Source organism: Aedes albopictus, chromosome 1, assembly GCF_035046485.1.
Source record: "Aedes albopictus strain Foshan chromosome 1, AalbF5, whole genome shotgun sequence".
In the NCBI taxonomy this organism is placed as follows: Eukaryota; Metazoa; Arthropoda; class Insecta; order Diptera; family Culicidae; genus Aedes; species Aedes albopictus.
In genome coordinates, this window is record NC_085136.1 from 306,701,323 (window position 1) to 306,723,197 (window position 21,875).

The 21,875-nt window shown below is 42.8% G+C and overlaps 1 long non-coding RNA gene across 1 annotated transcript; it reads left to right on the forward strand.

Moving 5' to 3' along the window:
* Positions 1–4,220: 4,220 nt before the first annotated feature.
* LOC134287659 (uncharacterized) lies at positions 4,221–5,042 on the forward strand. Its single transcript, XR_009997436.1, has 3 exons — positions 4,221–4,685; positions 4,746–4,815; positions 4,877–5,042. It is a non-coding gene; the product is annotated as an uncharacterized LOC134287659 (long non-coding RNA).
* The last annotated feature ends 16,833 nt before the right edge of the window (positions 5,043–21,875 follow it).

Sequence of the window (21,875 nt, forward strand, 5' to 3'; positions counted from 1 at the left end):
AGCTTGAACGTCGAGGTACACTGAAAATATATTTTGTTTCATTGTACGAAATCGCTCGTCATGTTTACAAATGTCATTCGTTGTTTTCTGCAACGAAAAGCTTCGTAATGTGCATGAGTTCGTTTCGTACAAAATTGCTCCGACAAGTTTTTCTGTCTCTTTTTTGTCGGAATGACATAAACACATGCTTAAAAAAATACCACACGTTCGTCCACTTAGATCTCACACGCTCCGATTCACGTATCTTCTGATTGATACCTATCAGTGCTAGCCACCCATCTGTGGGCGCTTGTTGAAGCTGTTCGAAAACAACCAGAACGCTTTCCACTTTGCTTCTGTTTATAAATAACTTTTACTTCCAACCGAGAGCAGTTTCCTTTCCTCTTCTCGCACACGCATCGTCATATGCTCATGAAAACATGTTGCTTTGTTTTCTCTGCGATCCAATCAATCGTCAGTGGTGACTGCAAAGCATAGTTGCATTCTACGAAGCGAAATTTTCTTTTTACGCATGGTTAGTAAAAACCGTTTGACATTTGTTTATTTTGTTTCATTTTACAAAGTAGGAGCTAAGATCTACGAATGAACAAGTTTAGCGTCTGTCGGATTCGTGATTTCGTACATTATACAATTCCATTTGTACTGTTTCAGCATGGTGATACGAATGGACCGTACATTATACGCAAATTGCTTTCAATTTACGAAAACTGGTTTTACGAAGCATATTCGTTGAGGTTTAACGAAAGAATATTCTGAGTGTACTTCAGGAGAAGTATAAGCATCTGCGCAGTATCCCAGTGGAGTCGTATAATCGTGTCCAACCAAGGATTCTAATAGGAGTCAAGCATGCCAATGTTTCGTTGGTAAGACGGTGCCGAGAGGGAAAGGAAGGCGAGCCCATCGCCGTGAAGACCCATCTGGGGTGGACGATCTTCGGAGGTTGGTCGAAGCAAGAATCGAGCAACGGCGGGAGCCATATCTATCACATTTGTGCGTGCAACCTACAGAACGATGAACAACTGCACCTGGCAGTGAAGCAGTACTTCAGCCTGGATAGCCTGGGAATCATGATGCCAGTTGCGGCCTCAGTATCTAGAGACGACGAGAGGGCCTTGATGTTGCTCAGTTCGCTCACGCAGGTCACCGGCAATAGATACCATACCGGACTGCTCTGGCGTTCCGATAATATTCGCCTTCCGGACAGCCGGCCAATGGCCTTACAGCGGCTCAAGTGTCTAGAAAGGCGTCTAGCCAAAAATGCCGATCTAAAGCTTGCCTACGATGGGAAACTAGCAGAATACGAAACGAAAGGGTACATTAGGAAGGTAACCCAGAAGGAGATAGAGCAAAACAAAGGTCACTCTTGGTACCTTCCCACGTTTCCGGTTATAAATCCCAACAAGCCAGGAAAGATCCGTATTGTATGGGATGCTGCGGCAACCGCACATGGCGTAAGTCTCAACTCTATGCTGCTTACTGGTCCGGACTTGTTAAGTTCGTTGGTAGCCGTCCTGAACCAATTTCGAGAACACCGCATCGGTATTTGTGGAGACATCCGCGAAATGTTTCTCCAGATCGGAATACGTCCAGAGGACCAGTTTTACCAGCTGTTTCTATGGAACGACAACGTAAACCAGGAAGAACCTAGCACTTTCATTGTTCCTGTAATGATCTTCGGGGCACGGTCTTCGCCAACCACAGCGCAATTTGTTAAAAACCAGAACGCGCAAAGGTTCCGTGATGAGTTCCCCGTTGCAGTAGAAGCCATTGAGAAAAAGCACTATGTGGACGATATGCTTGCCAGCACGGAAACGGAAGATGAAGCCATCGACCTGGCGAAGTCGGTGAAACACGTTCATGCTCAAGGCGGCTTTGATATTAGGAACTGGGTTTCTAACTCCGCCAAAGTTTTGAATGCGTTGGACGAATTACCGACGAGTGAGAAGTCCCTAAACCTAGCAGCCGACATTGCGACGGAGAAAGTCCTGGGAATGTGGTGGAACACCTCAACCGACTGCTTCACCTTTAAGATCAGCTGGACCAGGTTTGACGCAGCACTGTTTGACGGAAGCAGAGCGCCTACCAAGCGAGAACTTCTTCGGATCCTGATGAGTATCTTCGATCCATTGGGACTCATTTCGCAATTCCTAATGATGGTCAAGGTCGTACTCCAAGAAGTATGGCGTAAGGGACTGACATGGGATGACCAGATCGAAGGCAAGCAATTCGACGATTGGCAGACGTGGACAAAATTGCTACCGAAGCTGGAGGAACTCGAAATACCCCGATGTTACCGTCAGATCACAACAACTAGAGCCTAGATTCAAATGCATACATTCGTGGACGCTGGAGACAAAGGGATGGCTGCAGTCGTGTATCTACGGTTCGAAGAAAATGGAATCATCGAATGTGCTCTAGTCGGGGCGAAAACACGGGTTGCGCCTTTGAAGTACCTGTCAACGCCGCGTTCGGAACTCCAGGCTGCTGTCATCGGAGCGAGATTATCCAACAGCACTATGAAGTCATTGTCTCTTTCAGTGTCGCAGCGCTTCTTCTGGTGCGACTCACGTAACGTACTGTGCTGGTTACGTTCCGATCACCGTCGTTACAGCCAGTATGTTGCGGCAAGAGCAAGTGAAATTCTAGACACTACAGAAGTCAACGAATGGAAGTGGGTCAAATCGGAGTGGAACGTCGCAGATGATGGCACGAAATGGACAGGGCAGGTGCAGATGAAGTCCAACGATCGCTGGTTTCGAGGACCGGCATTTTTGCATAAAGCGGAGCGAGATTGGCCTGTTATCCCCTACAACCAAGAAACAACGAACGAAGAACTTCGCGCCAGCGTACTGGTGCACAGGAAAGTTGAGGATTCAGTGGTTGTGGCTAGTGACTATTCAAGCTGGAAGCGCCTGATAAAGGTTACGGGATATGTGCAGCGATTCGTGTACAATCTACGAGCAAAACGACAGGGATTAGTTTCACGCCAAGGACCATTGTCCAGTGAAGAACTGCGACGGGCTCAGCTGTACCATTTTCGACAGGCACAACAAGATGTCTACTACGAAGAGATGTTGTTGCTGAAAGAGGGATCGAAAGATAAAGAGAACGTGCGGAGGCAATGGCAACAATACAGTCGCAGCCATATCTACAAGATGAGTCCATTCGTGGACGAAGACGGAGTTTTGCGAATGAACAGCCGAGCTGCGAAGTGCTCTTTCCTGTTTCCGGACGAAAGGTTCCCGATAATACTTCCGGACAACCATCCGGTCACCAAAGTTCTCCTAGTGGATTTCCATGAGAGGTACCATCATCGCAATTACGCGACTGTAGCCAACGAGGTGCGTAGACGGTACTGTATTCCACGACTTCGTCAAACACTTCGCAAGATGCGATATGGTTGTCAATGGTGTCGGAACCGAGATGCAAAGCCTGCTGCACCAGAGATGGCCGAACTTCCATCGGCGAGAATGGCTGCCTTCACCAAGCCATTTTCCCATGTAGGCGTAGATTTCTTTGGGCCTATTGAAATCGTAATAGGGCGAAGGGTCGAAAAGCGTTGGGGGGTCTTAATGACGTGTCTAACTGTCCGGGCTCTTCATATTGAGGTTGCTAACTCCCTTAGCACCAGCTCGTGTATGATGGCGTTGAACAATTTCATCGCTCGTCGAGGCACACCAGTGTGCTTTTACTCCGATAGAGGGACGAATTTCGTCGGCGCGTCCAAGGAGCTACGCGACGCTCTGAAGGCGCTAGACAAGCACGAAATGTCGAAGGAGTACACAACACCAACTACGTCCTGGCAGTTCAACCCTCCGTCCAGCCCCCACATGGGCGGTAGCTGGGAGCGGTTGATCCAATCGGTAAAGCGGAACCTGACAGAAGTGCTGAAATGTAGGCGACCAACGGACGAGGAACTACGCAGCGCGTTGACACAGATCGAATCTGTTCTCAACAGTCGCCCACTTACTGATGTTCCCGTGGATGATGAGTCGGAACCCGCTCTTACTCCCAACCATTTTTTATTGGGGTCATCGGATGGCTTGAAACCCCTGGCACCATTTGATGACAGCGTTCAAGTTGTGCGACGGGGATGGCAGGTGTCCCAGATGATGGCGAATCTTTTCTGGAAACGATGGCTTAGGAATTATTTACCCGAAATTACTAAACGAACCAAGTGGTTCAAGAAGGTAAAGCCCATAGCCGTGACGGATGTCGTCATTATTGTGGATCCGGAGTTACCACGGAACTGCTGGCCTAAAGGCCGGGTAATCGGTACAGTAGAGAAAGGAGGTCAGGTACGTAGAGCAACTGTTCAAACTAGCAAGGGAGTGTACGAGCGACCAGCGGTCAAGCTGGCGGTCCTTGATATCTGGAGCGAAAATAGGTAGGCCAAATCCTGGAGTTGGCATACCGGGGGGGAGTGTTACAACCCCTCAGGTTGTGTCGCTCCTAGTTACTCAACTGACCGTACCCCATGCTCCGATATGGTCGTGCGCCGATGGATGAGTGATGACAGGAGCAGAATAGAAAGCGAGTGATGCGAACAATAGGGAATAGAAGTCCTCTTTATTTACAAAAACAGCAAAGTCATTGAAGACGAATGCAGTGAAATTCTTAACGTAGTTTTTTTTTCCTTATATTACTACTATAAATAATTGCTTAAACCTAGTAGTACGGCCAAAGTAAGATAGTGAAATTGAACTTAAAACTATAAATGCTAAATACTACATGGATTTCTCTAGGTTCATACGACAAACACTATGGACAAATACTTAAACTAAAGCTAACCTAAACATACACGTTAGCCCGAAGGTAAATGAAATAATAATGTGTTAAAAAGACATAAATGCTTACTAAATGTACAAATAGACAGACCTCACATTGCTAGTCAGGGACATTCGACTTTGGACGGACAAAAGGACGAAGATTTACTAAACGTAAGTAACGAAAATATGTACTTTCAAACACAACTACGAATTACCTCAATCATACATGCAGGATATTAAAATATCTACGAACTGACGGATATTATAAATCTCGGAAACTACCCTCTCTTCGCCACCGAAACCCAACACTAGTTTACAAAAAAAAAACGAAAGTCATGAACTTCTATCATCGACCAAAATTTTTGATGCATAATTATGTTCTGATATCAGGATCGTGCTTTGAAAAATTTAAAGTAGAACAGCTTTTGAGCTTATCCTGAAAATCGAGCTCTATAGTTTTTTTTTTAAATATGATATTTGCTATCTCCTTAAATTTGAGCAAAATATCCAAAAATAATGAAGATTTGTATTTTTTGCAGTAAGAAAAAAATAATTGAAAAAATCTTTCTCGACGTACATTTGAAACCTTAGATGTAGGCCAGTTATTAAAAAAAATCAGCTCAATCGGAGCATTGGTTACGGAAATAGAGATGCATGAAGGGAGCAACTTTGCTGAAAAATTATAACAAAAATCGATTCAAATCGACAGCCTGGTATGGAAAGTCGAAAAAAAATCCACTCTACTGTAATTTTTTCCTTCATGTTTTCGAACTCAGGGCATGATTCTACACTAAAAATGATCATCAGCTTACCGAGTTCAAAAATGCTGTAAACTAGTGTTATTTCTCTAGTAGATTCACTGGGAATTCCTCAAGGAGTTCCTGTCAGAGTTTCACTGGCAATATTGCTCAAAGTTTCAACGGAAGTACTTCCAGTTACACCGGAAGTTTCACTCGAAGATCCTCTATGAATATTTGTAGGCCCCCCTCCGCTAATATCCAGAAATTGTAGTAGTTGATCCACAGTGAATCCGTCCATCAAATCCATTGTGAATTCCTCCAGTATATTCACTGGAACTCCTCTAAGACATTCACCAGTGATTCTCCTAGGAGTTACAGCAAGGATCCCACTAGGAAATCGACTAGGGATTCGTCTAGAGAATTTCTCTGGGAGTTTCATCGATTATTACTAGAAGTTGCATCGGGAAGTCCGGCAAGAGTTATACTGGAAATTCTTGTGGGAGTTCCACCGAAAATCTCTTCAGAAATCGTTCTAAAAGTTCCAAAGAGAATTTCCTTAAAAATTCCTCAAAATACTTCTCTATGTGTTCTGCCGCAAATTTCCTCTAGAAGATAAACTTTTAATCCCTAGGGAAGTTCTGTCAGGAATTCATTTGAAAGTATTATTCACTGGGGATACTTCTCGAAGTTCCACTAAAAATTCCTAACAGGAGTACCGCCGAGAATACTAAGTAATTACTGTAGAAGTTCCACCGTACATTCCTGCAGGAATTCCATCGGGAATTTCTCTACATGTTTTACCAAATAGTGCACTAAAATTTTCGCAGAAAATTCAGCGGAAAGTTTTCTAAAAGTTCCTTCGGAGATTTCTCTATGCAGCATCAAATTATTACGTAATAATGAAATCTTAATTTTCGGACCACTCCCCCTCCATGACGCATTTTTGTGTGTGAAAATCCAGAGTTCCACCTTAATTTCTCTTGGATTCCCACCGTAAATTTGTTTAGAAATTTAACCGAATTTTTTTCTGGGTGCTCCATCAGATAGTCTTTCAAGAGATTTGCTGTGAATATCTGTAGGAGCTCCACAACACAGATGCTTCGTGAATTCCTATAGGAGCTCCTCTGGAAATTCCTCTTGAATTTACAATAGTTACACCGGATATTCCTCTGGAATTTATAGTAGGTACACCCAGAGGAGTTTCACCGGAAAATCCCCTAGGAGTTCCACTAAATGCCCTATGTTTCTGGTTCATAGTTTTTATGGATACTCCACATGGAATTCTTCAAAGCCTTTTATGATTGTTTTTAAGATTTTCATCGGGAAACCCTCCAATATTTCCTACCGAAAATCATTCAGGATCTTCACCGGGAAGTTCTGTAAAAATTTCACCAGGCCTTACACCAGTAATTCATCCAAAAGATAATTTTATTATTTCTTTAATTTGAAAAAAAAAACAAACAAAAAAACAGTTCCACCAGGAATTCCGCAAGTACTTCCACAGGAATTGTCCTAAGAGTTCCACCGGGTTTCTACCAAGAATCTGTCTAGCAGAAATTCCTTCAGTAAATCTCAGGAAATCAGGAAATTTCTTCAGGTGGTCGTCCGAAAATCCCTTCGATGTGAATTGTCTTTCTAAGAGTTCCTTCGGAATTTTTCTTATAAATTGTCCATAAGTTCCGGAGGAGATCGACCTGATAATGCCTTCAACAGATTCTCTGAGAAGCTCTTAGAGAAATTCTCCGCGGAAATTTTAGATGATTTATCGGTGTAAAACACAATTTGAGTTACTCCGATGACCTTGGCCGAGATCGAGATCATCTTTGAACGAACTTTTATGTGGCTTGCAGTCTCAATAAATTGGCATGCGAATTTATTTTCTTGACTCCAAAGTTTGGAACCCAATTTGTAATCTTCACAGTCGAAAATCGCAAGACAAGATCAAGATCAGCATTTGTTCATTTCTATACCAGAACATTAATATAATAAAAATTAGGCCGTCAAGGAAAATTACCCTTACTCCCTTGGGCATAGAGTATCTTCGTGCCTGCTACACGATATACATATGTAAAATAATGATTAGCAGACAAAGCTCTCAGTAAATTCCAGTAGAAGTGCTCAAAAAACTCAGTTGAGAAGCAGGCTTTTTTCCAGTAGGGATGTTATGCCAAGAATAAGAAGAAGATGACTATAAATCTCTTTTTGTATCACAAGAACAACAGACGAAGATTGAACCATGTGGCGCCGGGTTTTGAAGCGAAAAATATATGAAGTTCATTGTCGTTACCCAATTGACCAGCTTCCGGAGTCCCTGTAACCCGTTCAGCATTGACCAGACCTGTCCAGAACCCTCCAAAAACGGTCCTAAACAATATGTTTCTCATTTCAGTGAAGTGTGCAGAGAAGTTATGCAATAAAATGCATAAAGGGAATACATTTATGGATTTTCAAGCACATAGCAACGATGAAAACTAATATTTCGGATGTTCCGGATTTCCGGAACCGGTTCTCAATAATTAGTCAATATTAATGTATATAATCAAAGTCCACGTAAATACCTTTTCAACGATTCTTGGGCGGTCCTGATTACTTGTTTGGTTGCAAAGTTATAGCTTGTCAAAGTTAGGGTCTCAAAAGCGGCATTTTTCAGTTGAAGCAGGTTCCCGGTGGCCACAGTGGCCAAATCCGGATTTCTCCGGTGGTTTTGAAAACTAGACTTGTGGCCCTTTCATTTGAGCCAAAGAGATCCAAAATCGGACAAGCCACTGATTTTTGCGAGCTGTTCAAAGTTTGGGGTCAAAAATGACCCCAGGGTCTTATTTGTAACTTTTTTTATGGGAGCGCCCCTAGGGGTCGTACAATACTTTTTATTTTTGGGAAAGGTTTATTTCCGCGAAAAAATAATTGTCAGAAAATTTCAGATTGCTAGGATTCGTTAAACAAAAACTACAGCGAGTTGAAATTCGAAAAAGGTCAAAAAAGACCCCAAGACCTTACTAAGGTTAAACAAGCCTCATTTTTCTGCATGTGTACTTAGAGCGATAGTTTCAGAACTAATGGGATTTCTTTAGGATTTTTTTTTTGAGAATTCTTAGTTTCTTCTGGGAACCCTTCAGGAGTTGCTGGAGAAATCCCCAGATCGTTTTTAAAGATCCTAGACTTCTCTTTCCTAGAGAAACTTATTTCTGAAAGACTTAACTCCAAATTCACCAAAAAAAAAACTTCTGAATTATTTCCTGCCGATTTCTCAGAAGAAATCCATTAAGGAATCTGGAGGAATACAAGGTAGAATCGTAATTTCAAGAAAATCGTGTAAAAAAGCGCATGGAATTTGTATCACTTAAAAAAAAGTCTTGTAAAATAGATTGTAGCGTAAAATTCAGGTTATGACAGGCGAAGATAGCCTTAAACTGTCTAATTTCTCGAATAACACTTGAAGTGGCAGGTCAAGCTCCAGTTGGTACGTAGGATGGACATCCTGGACTCGCGTTTGAGGGAACAAATTTGACAAAAACTTTAGTGTTGGCGTGAGTAAGAAATGGACAATTTCAGGTAAAATTTGCGAAAAAGTTTGTAACTAAAGGCGGTTCAGCCACAGCTACCGTTGGCTGAGGAGAGGGTCACAGAAGGTGACCCTTCCCAGCGGCTAACGAGACTCTGTATTAGGACCTCACATCTCAAGGGTCGGCACGCTTATCCTATCTATTTCGCGGATTCAGGGAAACACTTGGATTGCCTTTTTCACACTCCTGTTTATTATGATTTAGTGCACTTTTTCTATCTTTCCCTAGCTATCTACAATCCCTCTACTTCCACCCACTTTCTTAATCTAGTTTGACCTTCTTTCCTCGGGGCCCCTTTCTCCTGCAGCCATCACCTGCCGATCCTCTCCTTCCTCTCGTCCTTCTTCTTCTTCTTCTTCTTCTTATTCTTCTTCAATGTCCTTTGCGGCCCGATCGAGCCAGGATGTCGGCGACCGCTGGAGCACGGGCCTCAGGTTGGTCCTCGGCCTGGAGTACCGAATGACCGGATCTTCATCTGCACAAGTCTTTGCCAGATATCGTCACGGCGGAGGGTGACCCATTTTAGGGTTAGGGTTCCCCTCTATGCTTGTGGTAAAACCACGGTAAAACCTCGGGGTTCTGTGTCCTTGGAATCCACCACACACACAATAGGAACACATTAGACACTATAAGTACAGAGGACTTCACGAGTGACGATCACTTGGGCAAACGTTTCTTAGGTCGATTGAGGATCTGCAAGATCCTAATGGCCTCCTCTCGCTACCACCATCTACGGCCATGTTTCAGGTAAGGCCGAGTCATCTGGTGGCTAATGTTGACGGGTGATGGTAGCTGCTATATATGGCTGCGTCCTTTTCGAGTGACCAAAATCTCACCAACCTGCTGAGGGGGTACTACGAACCGTTACAAGTTACTCGTCCTCTCGGTGAGACTCGAACTCACGAGATAGATAGATAGATAGATAGATAGATAGATAGATAGATAGATAGATAGATAGATAGATAGATAGATAGATAGATAGATAGATAGATAGATAGATAGATAGATAGATAGATAGATAGATAGATAGATAGATAGATAGATAGATAGATAGATAGATAGATAGATAGATAGATAGATAGATAGATAGATAGATAGATAGATAGATAGATAGATAGATAGATAGATAGATAGATAGATAGATAGATAGATAGATAGATAGATAGATAGATAGATAGATAGATAGATAGATAGATAGATAGATAGATAGATAGATAGATAGATAGATAGATAGATAGATAGATAGATAGATAGATAGATAGATAGATAGATAGATAGATAGATAGATAGATAGATAGATAGATAGATAGATAGATAGATAGATAGATAGATAGATAGATAGATAGATAGATAGATAGATAGATAGATAGATAGATAGATAGATAGATAGATAGATAGATAGATAGATAGATAGATAGATAGATAGATAGATAGATAGATAGATAGATAGATAGATAGATAGATAGATAGATAGATAGATAGATAGATAGATAGATAGATAGATAGATAGATAGATAGATAGATAGATAGATAGATAGATAGATAGATAGATAGATAGATAGATAGATAGATAGATAGATAGATAGATAGATAGATAGATAGATAGATAGATAGATAGATAGATAGATAGATAGATAGATAGATAGATAGATAGATAGATAGATAGATAGATAGATAGATAGATAGATAGATAGATAGATAGATAGATAGATAGATAGATAGATAGATAGATAGATAGATAGATAGATAGATAGATAGATAGATAGATAGATAGATAGATAGATAGATAGATAGATAGATAGATAGATAGATAGATAGATAGATAGATAGATAGATAGATAGATAGATAGATAGATAGATAGATAGATAGATAGATAGATAGATAGATAGATAGATAGATAGATAGATAGATAGATAGATAGATAGATAGATAGATAGATAGATAGATAGATAGATAGATAGATAGATAGATAGATAGATAGATAGATAGATAGATAGATAGATAGATAGATAGATAGATAGATAGATAGATAGATAGATAGATAGATAGATAGATAGATAGATAGATAGATAGATAGATAGATAGATAGATAGATAGATAGATAGATAGATAGATAGATAGATAGATAGATAGATAGATAGATAGATAGATAGATAGATAGATAGATAGATAGATAGATAGATAGATAGATAGATAGATAGATAGATAGATAGATAGATAGATAGATAGATAGATAGATAGATAGATAGATAGATAGATAGATAGATAGATAGATAGATAGATAGATAGATAGATAGATAGATAGATAGATAGATAGATAGATAGATAGATAGATAGATAGATAGATAGATAGATAGATAGATAGATAGATAGATAGATAGATAGATAGATAGATAGATAGATAGATAGATAGATAGATAGATAGATAGATAGATAGATAGATAGATAGATAGATAGATAGATAGATAGATAGATAGATAGATAGATAGATAGATAGATAGATAGATAGATAGATAGATAGATAGATAGATAGATAGATAGATAGATAGATAGATAGATAGATAGATAGATAGATAGATAGATAGATAGATAGATAGATAGATAGATAGATAGATAGATAGATAGATAGATAGATAGATAGATAGATAGATAGATAGATAGATAGATAGATAGATAGATAGATAGATAGATAGATAGATAGATAGATAGATAGATAGATAGATAGATAGATAGATAGATAGATAGATAGATAGATAGATAGATAGATAGATAGATAGATAGATAGATAGATAGATAGATAGATAGATAGATAGATAGATAGATAGATAGATAGATAGATAGATAGATAGATAGATAGATAGATAGATAGATAGATAGATAGATAGATAGATAGATAGATAGATAGATAGATAGATAGATAGATAGATAGATAGATAGATAGATAGATAGATAGATAGATAGATAGATAGATAGATAGATAGATAGATAGATAGATAGATAGATAGATAGATAGATAGATAGATAGATAGATAGATAGATAGATAGATAGATAGATAGATAGATAGATAGATAGATAGATAGATAGATAGATAGATAGATAGATAGATAGATAGATAGATAGATAGATAGATAGATAGATAGATAGATAGATAGATAGATAGATAGATAGATAGATAGATAGATAGATAGATAGATAGATAGATAGATAGATAGATAGATAGATAGATAGATAGATAGATAGATAGATAGATAGATAGATAGATAGATAGATAGATAGATAGATAGATAGATAGATAGATAGATAGATAGATAGATAGATAGATAGATAGATAGATAGATAGATAGATAGATAGATAGATAGATAGATAGATAGATAGATAGATAGATAGATAGATAGATAGATAGATAGATAGATAGATAGATAGATAGATAGATAGATAGATAGATAGATAGATAGATAGATAGATAGATAGATAGATAGATAGATAGATAGATAGATAGATAGATAGATAGATAGATAGATAGATAGATAGATAGATAGATAGATAGATAGATAGATAGATAGATAGATAGATAGATAGATAGATAGATAGATAGATAGATAGATAGATAGAAAGAAAGTTGTTGCTTTTGAGCTTCTGAATAAGTTTAAGACAGATTTTTTTTAAGCTCTTAGGATTTAAAGATATCGTGGTGAGTCAATGTGAAGCAATATTGTAGCAATATTTATGGCGGGTAGCGTTCATACATTTTTATCAATAACGTGGAAAAACTATGCTGTACACGGCAAAGGAGGCGTCAGAGGCGTTTAAGGGGATCTTAGTGGGTTTCAGGGGGTTTCCAGATGTCTCCAAGGGGGTCTGACAGGGTTTAAGGGGCGTTTCTGCAGGTTTGAGATGGATTCCAAGAGGCCTCAGGGCCACTTCGAGCGGTCTCAAGGGATTCCAGAGCGTTTCAAGGAGACTTATGGACGTTTTTGGTGAGTTCAGGAGACCTCAGGAACGTTTCAGAGGGTTCAAACGAAGTAACATGAGAGCTCACGGGCGTTTAAGGGAGTATCAGAGTCGACTCAGGTGGTTTTAGGGAATTCCAGGGAGTCTCATGGGTTCTTCATTGGTTTCCGGGGGGCTTCATGAACGCTTCAATAAGTCTGCAAGGGCTCCGTGTGCCAGTATCAGTAGATCATGACACTAAATGGGACCCTCTTGAAACGCTCCTGAGATCTCCTAGTGTATCTCTTAAACCCCTTGGGACCAGGGAATGAAATTATCGATCACGATCGCGATAGTAGAAAACTCTCCCACACGCATTGTCGGCGAAAAAAGACGTGCGATAAATTCAGACCCGGGTTTCTCCCGAGAATGTGTTTTCGCTCGTTCCGCAGCGCCGAAAATCGATTATCATCAGCAATGAAAAGTTGACTGGTTTGCTTTCTGCTCTTTGTTCGCCTTTCCGTAGTCCCGTCGTCACCGGCTGTAGCTTTTATGTATAAAATTTCTGTCCTCTCTCGAGCAGCTTGTGTGGTCGAGTGGTTATGGTGAGCGCTCATACACATTTTTGTGGAGGGTCTAGGTTCGAATCCCGTTAGCGGCAAATTTTTGTTATTTGCCTTCTGATAATTATCGCGATAACTTTGCAGGCGATAAAGTTGGATAGCGAAAATGAAAACAGCGATTTCCAGTTTTCGGCTATCTTTGATCGGGGACAAACAGCAACGACCGATAAACATTTCTCACAGAAAAAGTAAAAACAGAAAAAATCGGTTGCTCGAAAAACGCCGTTTTTCGTCTCAATTTGCTGATAATTTCACTCCCTGCTTGGGACCGCCTTGAAACGCCTTTGAGATCCTAGTGCCCCCCCCCCCCCCCAGAAACTCCCTGAAATGCTCCTGAGACTCTCTGAAACGCCCCCGAGGAGGCTCTGAGCCCCGACTAAAATCATATGGGGTATCCTTGAAACACCCCTGAAATTTCCTGAGATAGCCTTCTGAAATCGCTCGGTATCGCTTGGAAACCCCCTGATACCCTCTGAAACGCCTATGAGACGACGCTTTGAATTTTTCCTAAGGCCTCCTAGAACCCCCCTGAGATCTCTTATAGCGTCCCTGAGACCCCCTGAACTTCCCAGAAACTCCCTGAAATGCCACTAAAACGGCCCTGAGACCCTCTGGAACTCCCATGGAAACCCTTGAGACCTCTTGAAGCGTCTAAGAGGTCACCTGGAACCCCCTGGGAACCACTGAAACGCCCTCAAAACCCCATCGGATTCTCTTGAAGGCTTCTGAAACCCCTTGTAAAGCCCCTGAGACCTCCAGATACCACACTGAAATCCACTTGAACCGCTTGAAACACCTCTGAGATCTTCTGGTACCCTCTCTGAATCCCCCTGGAACCACCATGAAAATCCCCAAGATCTCCGATACTTCTTGAAATTGCCAGAAACGCTCCTGATACCCTCTGGAATTTCCCAGAATCTCTTTGAGACCGCTTGAAGCACCGCTGAGACCACATGGAACACCATGGGACCTTTCGAAACGCCCCTGAAACCTGGTACATCCCTAAAACACATTAAGATCCCCTGAAACGCTTCTGAAATCCCTTGGTAGTTTCTTGTAGGCCTCTGAAAACCCTATGAAAACCCCCTCTCTGGAGCTCCCTTGGAACTCCATGAGATCCCTTGAAGTGCCCCTGAGCCAACCTGCAACGCTCATGAAACTCCATCGGATCCCCTTGAAGTCCTCTGAAAACCCCCTGAAGCGCCTGCGAGCTCCGCTGGGGTCGGCCAAAATACCCCCCCGAAACTCATTGGGACCCCTTGAAGCGACCCTGAGATCTCTGGTACCCTCCCTGAAACGCCCCTGTAACCTCCCTCTGCTCTCCCCTCTAAACGCATCCTGGCCGCCGATGCTTTTATTACGATCATTACATCCCAAGTAACCTTTAGCACTATATTTCGCCTTTTTGGCACACAAGGCTATTAAGCGGCCAATATAGAGCGTGTTGACTCCTTATTAGCATTATATCAGTTCCGAGGTAAGTTATAGCGCATCGTGGTTACTTGGGATTTTCTTATGCACAATATTGATTCTGAATAGCCCTTCCTCCTGTTATTGAAAAGGTACATATATTGAAGGTACATAAAAGTAACCTGCCTAAAAAGAGGTTTTAGTGTACAAAAAAAATTCCCGAAAAAATCGTGGGATGAAAGCCAATGGAATTCACTATTTAGTGGTCGAAATGATTTTTTTTTTTTTTTTTTTTTTTTTATCTTTATTAAAGAGACTTTCAGCCCTCGGCTGGTTCGTCTCTAGTGGTAGATGGATCTTAAGGGGCCATCTCTAAAAGTGAGAAAAAAAAATACAGAGTTTAAGTACAATATAGAAAAGGATAGAAGCCAGAAGGGCTGATCCCAATGGTTGTTTTAACAAATTATCGGTTCGTTGCTGTCGTCTTTGGTTGTCCTTTTGAGTTGATCCTTGTCGTCAGAAGTATTAGCGTTATACGAGATTGAAGGTCCTATGTCGTAGCTTATTTTTATGTCCTTTTCCCAGTCGATTCCTGATTTAGATTGAAGAGAACAGCTTGGTGTCCTTCAGGAAACATATCAAGGCTGCCTCCATCGCTGAGTCGTTACTTAGAGTTGTTTGGATGTCTCCTAATCCGTGTAGTGTCCGAGGTAGTTCCAATACCGGACAGACGCACAACATGTGTTCCACGGTGTTAGGAGTTCCACATGAATCACATACTTTTCGAAAATTGGCACCTCCTTCCATATTATGTGAGGCCTTCGTGTGTCCGGTCCTGAGACGAGACAGTACTAGTTGCTCTTTTCGATCGATCCTGTCTTCCCAAGGGAATATGTTGCCCTTGACTTTCCGAATAAATAAGGTTCGATCTGTCCACCAGTCCTTGGACCATGCATCTCTTACCACAGTTTTCAACCAGGATTTCACGTCAGCTGCAGGTACCTCCATAGTGAGGCAACGGCCGGTGCGGCCAAGGTTTGCCAGCCGATCCGCTGATTCGTTGCCTAGGATGTTGCTGTGTCCTGGGACCCACATGAAGCTTATGCTGGGAGTACGTCTTGTTTCCAATAGAGTTTGTGTGGCCTGAATCCATGGATGTCGTGTTTTGGGGGACGTGATGGCTAGAATACAGCTGGCGGAGTCGGTAACGATTAACATTGGCTTCGTGGTTGAGTGAGATGCGGCTTTGTGTATAGCTGCTGCCTCTGCTGAAAAAACTGAAGCGGAGTTCGGTAGGCTGTAATATTCATCAAAGTCTTTACCATAAATACCAATTCCAACTGTATTGGATAGCTTCGAGCCATCTGTGTATATTATTTCTGTCTCAGCATAATTCGTCGTTATGCGCTCGTTGAACAAGGCTTTGGCTACAGTCGGATTAGATCCCCTTTTAACCCTATGCTTGATATAGTTGTCTACTTGAGGATCTCTGGCCAGCCAGCTCCTAGGACCAAGCCGGTGTAGCCCAGCCACCGGGGGGAGCGTGACTCCGGCCACTGAGTTCAGGATCCGGTCGGCTTTCGTGGCAAGGAAGGCCGGTGATCCGTCACCCTCAGTACGTTCCAGAAAGCTAACGGCTTTACTTCCGATTGCGATCGCAACCTTGTAGATGAACGGCATAACCCCAGCTTCCACGCAAGTGGCTTTTGCGGGTGTTGATGGCAATAGGCCAGATATAGCTCTTATCGCGTTGTTGTACGTAGGACTCAAGATGTCAATGAGTTCATTCGAAGCTCTGCATGTAATTTCAACACCGTAGAGGAGGCGGCTACAAATAATTGCATCTGCAACTCTCAATCGTGATCTTCTATCGCTCCTCGTTCGCTTGTTGGAAAGGATTTTCAGTAAGTTAATTCGATTCCGGCAGCTTTTTTTGATGTCGTCGAAGTGGGCTCGAAAGGATAGATGACGGTCAAAAGTGATGCCAAGTATTTTCGTTGTTCGTCTGGTGGGGATTGGCTTTCCTTTAATGGAGATCGATTGCCGCGGTGGGAGATGTTTTTTGGTACATATGTGCATTCTGACACACTTCTCTGGAGAGATGTCGAAGCCAGTCATATCGGTCCATTTCACCACTGCATTTACTGCAGCTTGTAGTTTCTTCAGAACAACCTTTGGATACTTTCCGGTGGATACCAACAGGATGTCGTCAGCATAAACAAAAATGAAAATGCCTTTGGGTAGCACGCTAAATACTCCATCCATGGCTACTAGAAATAAAGTGACCGCGATCACTGATCCCTGTGGGACGCCCGTCTCTTCTGAAACGGTTTTTGAACGATGGTTTCCTATAATCACCTGGAAGGTTCGATTCGTCAAAAAATTTTTTATGAACGCTAGCATATTCCCGGCAACTCCCCACCGCGCTAGTTTTTCTAGTACGCCGGGAGTCCACGCTCTATTATATGCTTTAGCCAAGTCTAATGAAGCTACTTCGATGTGCTCGCCACGAGACATCGCGTCGTCGAGGGTCTGGCCAAGAGTAGCAAAGTACGTTCCTGTGCCCAGGCCAGGGCGGAATGCGTGCTGCCGATAATCTAGTTTTCCATTTTCATCTAGAAATTCCATCAACCTTCGATTGACTAATCTCTCCATTATTTTTGATATACAGCTTGTTAGGGCTATTGGTCGATAGTTTTTTGGGTCACTAGCTGGTCCAGTACTCTTTGGGATGGGTATGATTAGGCTGTGGCGCCAACTATCTGGCATTGTTCTAGATGTCCATTCCTTGTTGATCCCCTCGAGTAGGATGTTTTTACAATGTGTTGGAAGGTTTTTGATCATCTGGTAGCTGATTTCGTCCGGCCCTGAAGATTCACCGCTACATTTTTGGAGTACGAAGTCTAACTCTTTTGTTGAAAAAGGATGATTGTAAGTTTCGTTGGCATCGAGGGCAACTGTGAAACTAGTAATCGCAGTCACTGCGTCGGGATGGCGCTTTAAAAATGGTTTCGGGTACTTTTGAAGTGAAGAAAGGTTGAAGAAGTGATCGGCTAGTAAGTCGGCAATTTGCCCTGGATCTCTGATGGTTTGATTTCCTAGTTTCAGTGCCATACCATTCTTCTTTCTTCTACCTTGAATGGCATTCACCTTACTCCAGAGTTCGGCAGAAGACTGAGAATCGTTAATACTATCCAGGAAGCTTGCCCAAGATTGCTCTTTCGCCTCTCGGATGGTTTGTCGACATACGTTTCTGGCATTACGGAGTTTCTGTAGCACTTCTTCTTTTTGGGGATGGTTTTCTGGAAGCCGCTTGGCAGCTCTGAGAGCCTTCCGCCTTGCTTTCACAGTCTTTTTAATTTCTTCGGACCACCAAGGGAGGGCGCGGCGTCCAGGATTTGCACTGCTCTTTGGAATGTTGGCTTTAGCAGCTTCATGGATTGCTTCAGTAATTTCCACTATAGATTCGGGAGGAGAGCTCTCGAGGAGGCTGTTTATTGATGACCGAAAACCATCCCAATCGGCTTTTTTGTACACCCATCGAGGTCGACGCGTTGTGTTCGGGGGAGTGTCGTTCAGAAGAATGGTGATTGGGACGTGGTCACTTCCCATCGGGTCCGTTTCTGCTGTCCAGTTGATCCGGCTAACGATGGACGTGGAGGCTAGGGAGATATCTATTGCTGATTCTTGCCGGCCTCTCATAAAGGTTGGTGACCCGTCGTTCAGAATGGAGAGCCCAATTTGACCAGTTATTTCAAGTATGGCAGAGCCACGAGCGTCAGTTTGGCGGCTTCCCCACGCTTGATGATGTGCGTTGCTATCTCCAAGGAAAATCATTGGTTCTGGCAGCTTTTCTACTATTTGTGCTATCTGGTTTTCAAGATCAGGAATATTTTGGTTCGGGATATAAACTGATACTATCGTAACTGGAAACGGCCAGGACATCCGTACAGCGACAACTGGAAGGTTGGTATTAAGATCTATAACAGAGAACGGTAGTTCGGCTGCAACGCCGATGCCTACGGAATGATAAAAGTTTCGGTTCGTTTTAGTAATCCATTTGTACTTTTTTCCCAGCGTGTTGTCCATGGTTCCTGGCACTGCTTTGTGAACTTCTTGCAGGGCAATTACCGAAGGTTGTTTGTCGAGAACAATCTTTTCTAGATCGGGTAGATTATTAAAGAATCCGTTCATGTTCCACTGTAGGATCCACGCATATCGTCTGCAGCGGCCAGGATGACAGTTTTTCCTTGGATTGATGAAGTCTGATGAGGTTTGCTCAGGAACATGTCTTGGTAAAGTGACCTTAGTCGAGAGAAGGGAACAGTCCGGCTCTCCGGGTGAGTACGATCTACTATTGTTGCTGGAGCATAAAGTCCCGCTGGACACAGGTCCAGGGCCAGGACTCTGAATACCTTGGTTGATAATATAATTACTTACTTGACAAGGGGAAAATACTTTACCCGGGCCATCGGAATTGAGTGTTATCCTCGGAAGAGTGTTGGGCGCTATCGAGAAGTTGGGACGAATTGTTCTTGTCCCCGCACTGCGAATTCCCGAGGGTCCTGGTTTTATAGACGCTAAGGATCCATACCGGGCTTGATGAAGTTGGTCGTACAGATCGGCGTTGCTAACTTCCTCACCAAGGGGTGGCAGTGTAGAAGTTTTAACTTGTCTGGTTGGGGCTGGAGCATATCGCAATGGTCTGCTACGGGTTCGGATCGGATATCTTCTTGAATTATTCTTGATTCCCTCGCTGTCCGAAGGAAGATGGAAGTCCCTTTTCGTCACATTTTCGTTTGACAGACGTTGTTCGGCATTTTCACGTTCTCCATCGCTGGTCTTGGCTCCCACGTCGTCCTCAGGGGAACAAGTATTTCTACTTTTGTGCGTCCCTCTTCCAGAAACCTTGGATAAACGGTCCGTTGTCTCCGGCATGACTTCCGATTCAACGGGGCAAATTCTATCCGGATAGGTATCTGGGGAAGATGGGGAACGGGTTTGTGTGCCCTTGTGCGTCCCATATGCAGCGAGAACTCTTGGACGCCGGAGGTTGTCCGCCAGTTCCGGTTGGGGTGTAACTTCCGCACTGGCGGGGCCCCGGCTGTCCAGAGTCTCAGCTGTAGTTGCTCTAGTTGTCGTGTTGTTCGGTGGTAGGGTAGATGATGGTTCAGTCAACTCTCGGTTTGTCTTCTTGTCTGATTCAGTGATTGTGTTGAAGATGGTGATATGATCAAAAAGGCATCTTGGTTTTAAGCTTTATCTGAGAGGACTGAACGGATTGAGTGGCGATTATTCGAGATCATTGGTACACTTTCCTGCGGCGCCGCCTCGCTTGGATTTGGAGGTACGGCTGTTCGTGTCGCTGTTCGAATCGGTTGCTGGATGAGTTCTTTTTGTTGGAATAGAGGCGTTGGTACCAATTGAGGTCGTAGTTTTCACAGAATGTTCGGACTGGAAGCTCTTCATGCTTTCTTCAGAGGAGTGTTCTCTATCAATGGCTTCGTACTCGCTGCGGTGTTTCTGCTTTTTGCGGCTCTTTTTGGATTTTCCCGACGGACTGTTTTCGCTGCTGTTGTTTTCTGCCACCCACTTAGAACAAAGTGATCTTGTCCTGGGTTCTCTGCTGGTCTTGGTGAGATGACTGTTCGATGAGGATTTCTTCAGAGCTGATGTGGTTTCGGTGTTGGGTGTGATGGGCTGACTGGAAGGGATTACGAACTGACTGGATTCAATGTAGCTGCAGTCAATTTCATTTTGTCGCAAGCGGGAGATTTCATAATCCTTCTCCTGAATAGTCTTCTGAAGTTGAGCTACTGTTTCGGTTAGCTGGTTGACCCGGCGAATAAGATCTTCTATCGTACCGTTCTGTTGGACCTGTTCCATCCTTTTTCCAACACTGCGGTTTTGGAGTGCAATTTCCATTTCCGCAATTTTCTCGTCCTTCCGTTTCGAATCCTCCTGAAGCTGCTTCACCATGACAGACAAGTTAGTAATCTCTCTATCCTTGCTTAGACTGGCCACTCCAGCGTATGACCCAGTGTTCCCAGATGCGCTATGTTGAGCCTCGTATTCTCTTCTGGCCTGGGGGTAAGAGTAGCCCATGTCGACACGGATGTGCTGGATGGCAGTCTCCTTAGCATAGATGGGACACTTTCGGCTGGAAACGGCGTGTTCGCTAGTCCGACAGTTTTTGCAATGTGGTTGATTGGTACATGCCGGTCTTCTGATAGGAAGCCCTTCATTCAACGCGTCCTCACTGCCCGTTCCGTTGGTGGAAGTCGTTTCAGGATGCACTTGAGAGCATGTCCCGCAGATTTGATGTGGCTCTTTGCACCGCTTTCGAGTGTGCCCATACTCCCAACAGTGGTAGCAGAGCATGGGTGCGGGGTAGAAGTTCCTGGTTTTGCATCGTGTCCAACCAAAGTCGATGTGGTCGGGGATGACCGTTCCGACAATTGACAAGATCATAGTGGGTGTATTTTCCAACAAACCGACAGAGTTCTTCTTCTGGATTCGGCGAATATCTCGTACACCTTGACTAGCTAATTGTTCCTTCAGGTACGCGTCAGTTAATCCTACTGTATCACCATTGCTGACAACACACTTGGTAGTGTTGAGCTGTGGGTGTTCATTAATCATCACCTTGGTTCCATCGATGAGCCGGTCCATTTTCAGCAGTCTCTGGAACTGCGCGTTGCTGCGTACTTTCAAAGCGTACGATATTCCTCGGTTTTCCTTGAAGGCCCCATCAATAGGCCCGCCGATACATTTTTCCACCGAGAGCCGCAGTAAGAATGGGTCGTTGGGAAGTGTGGCATTTTCCCCTACAGCCTG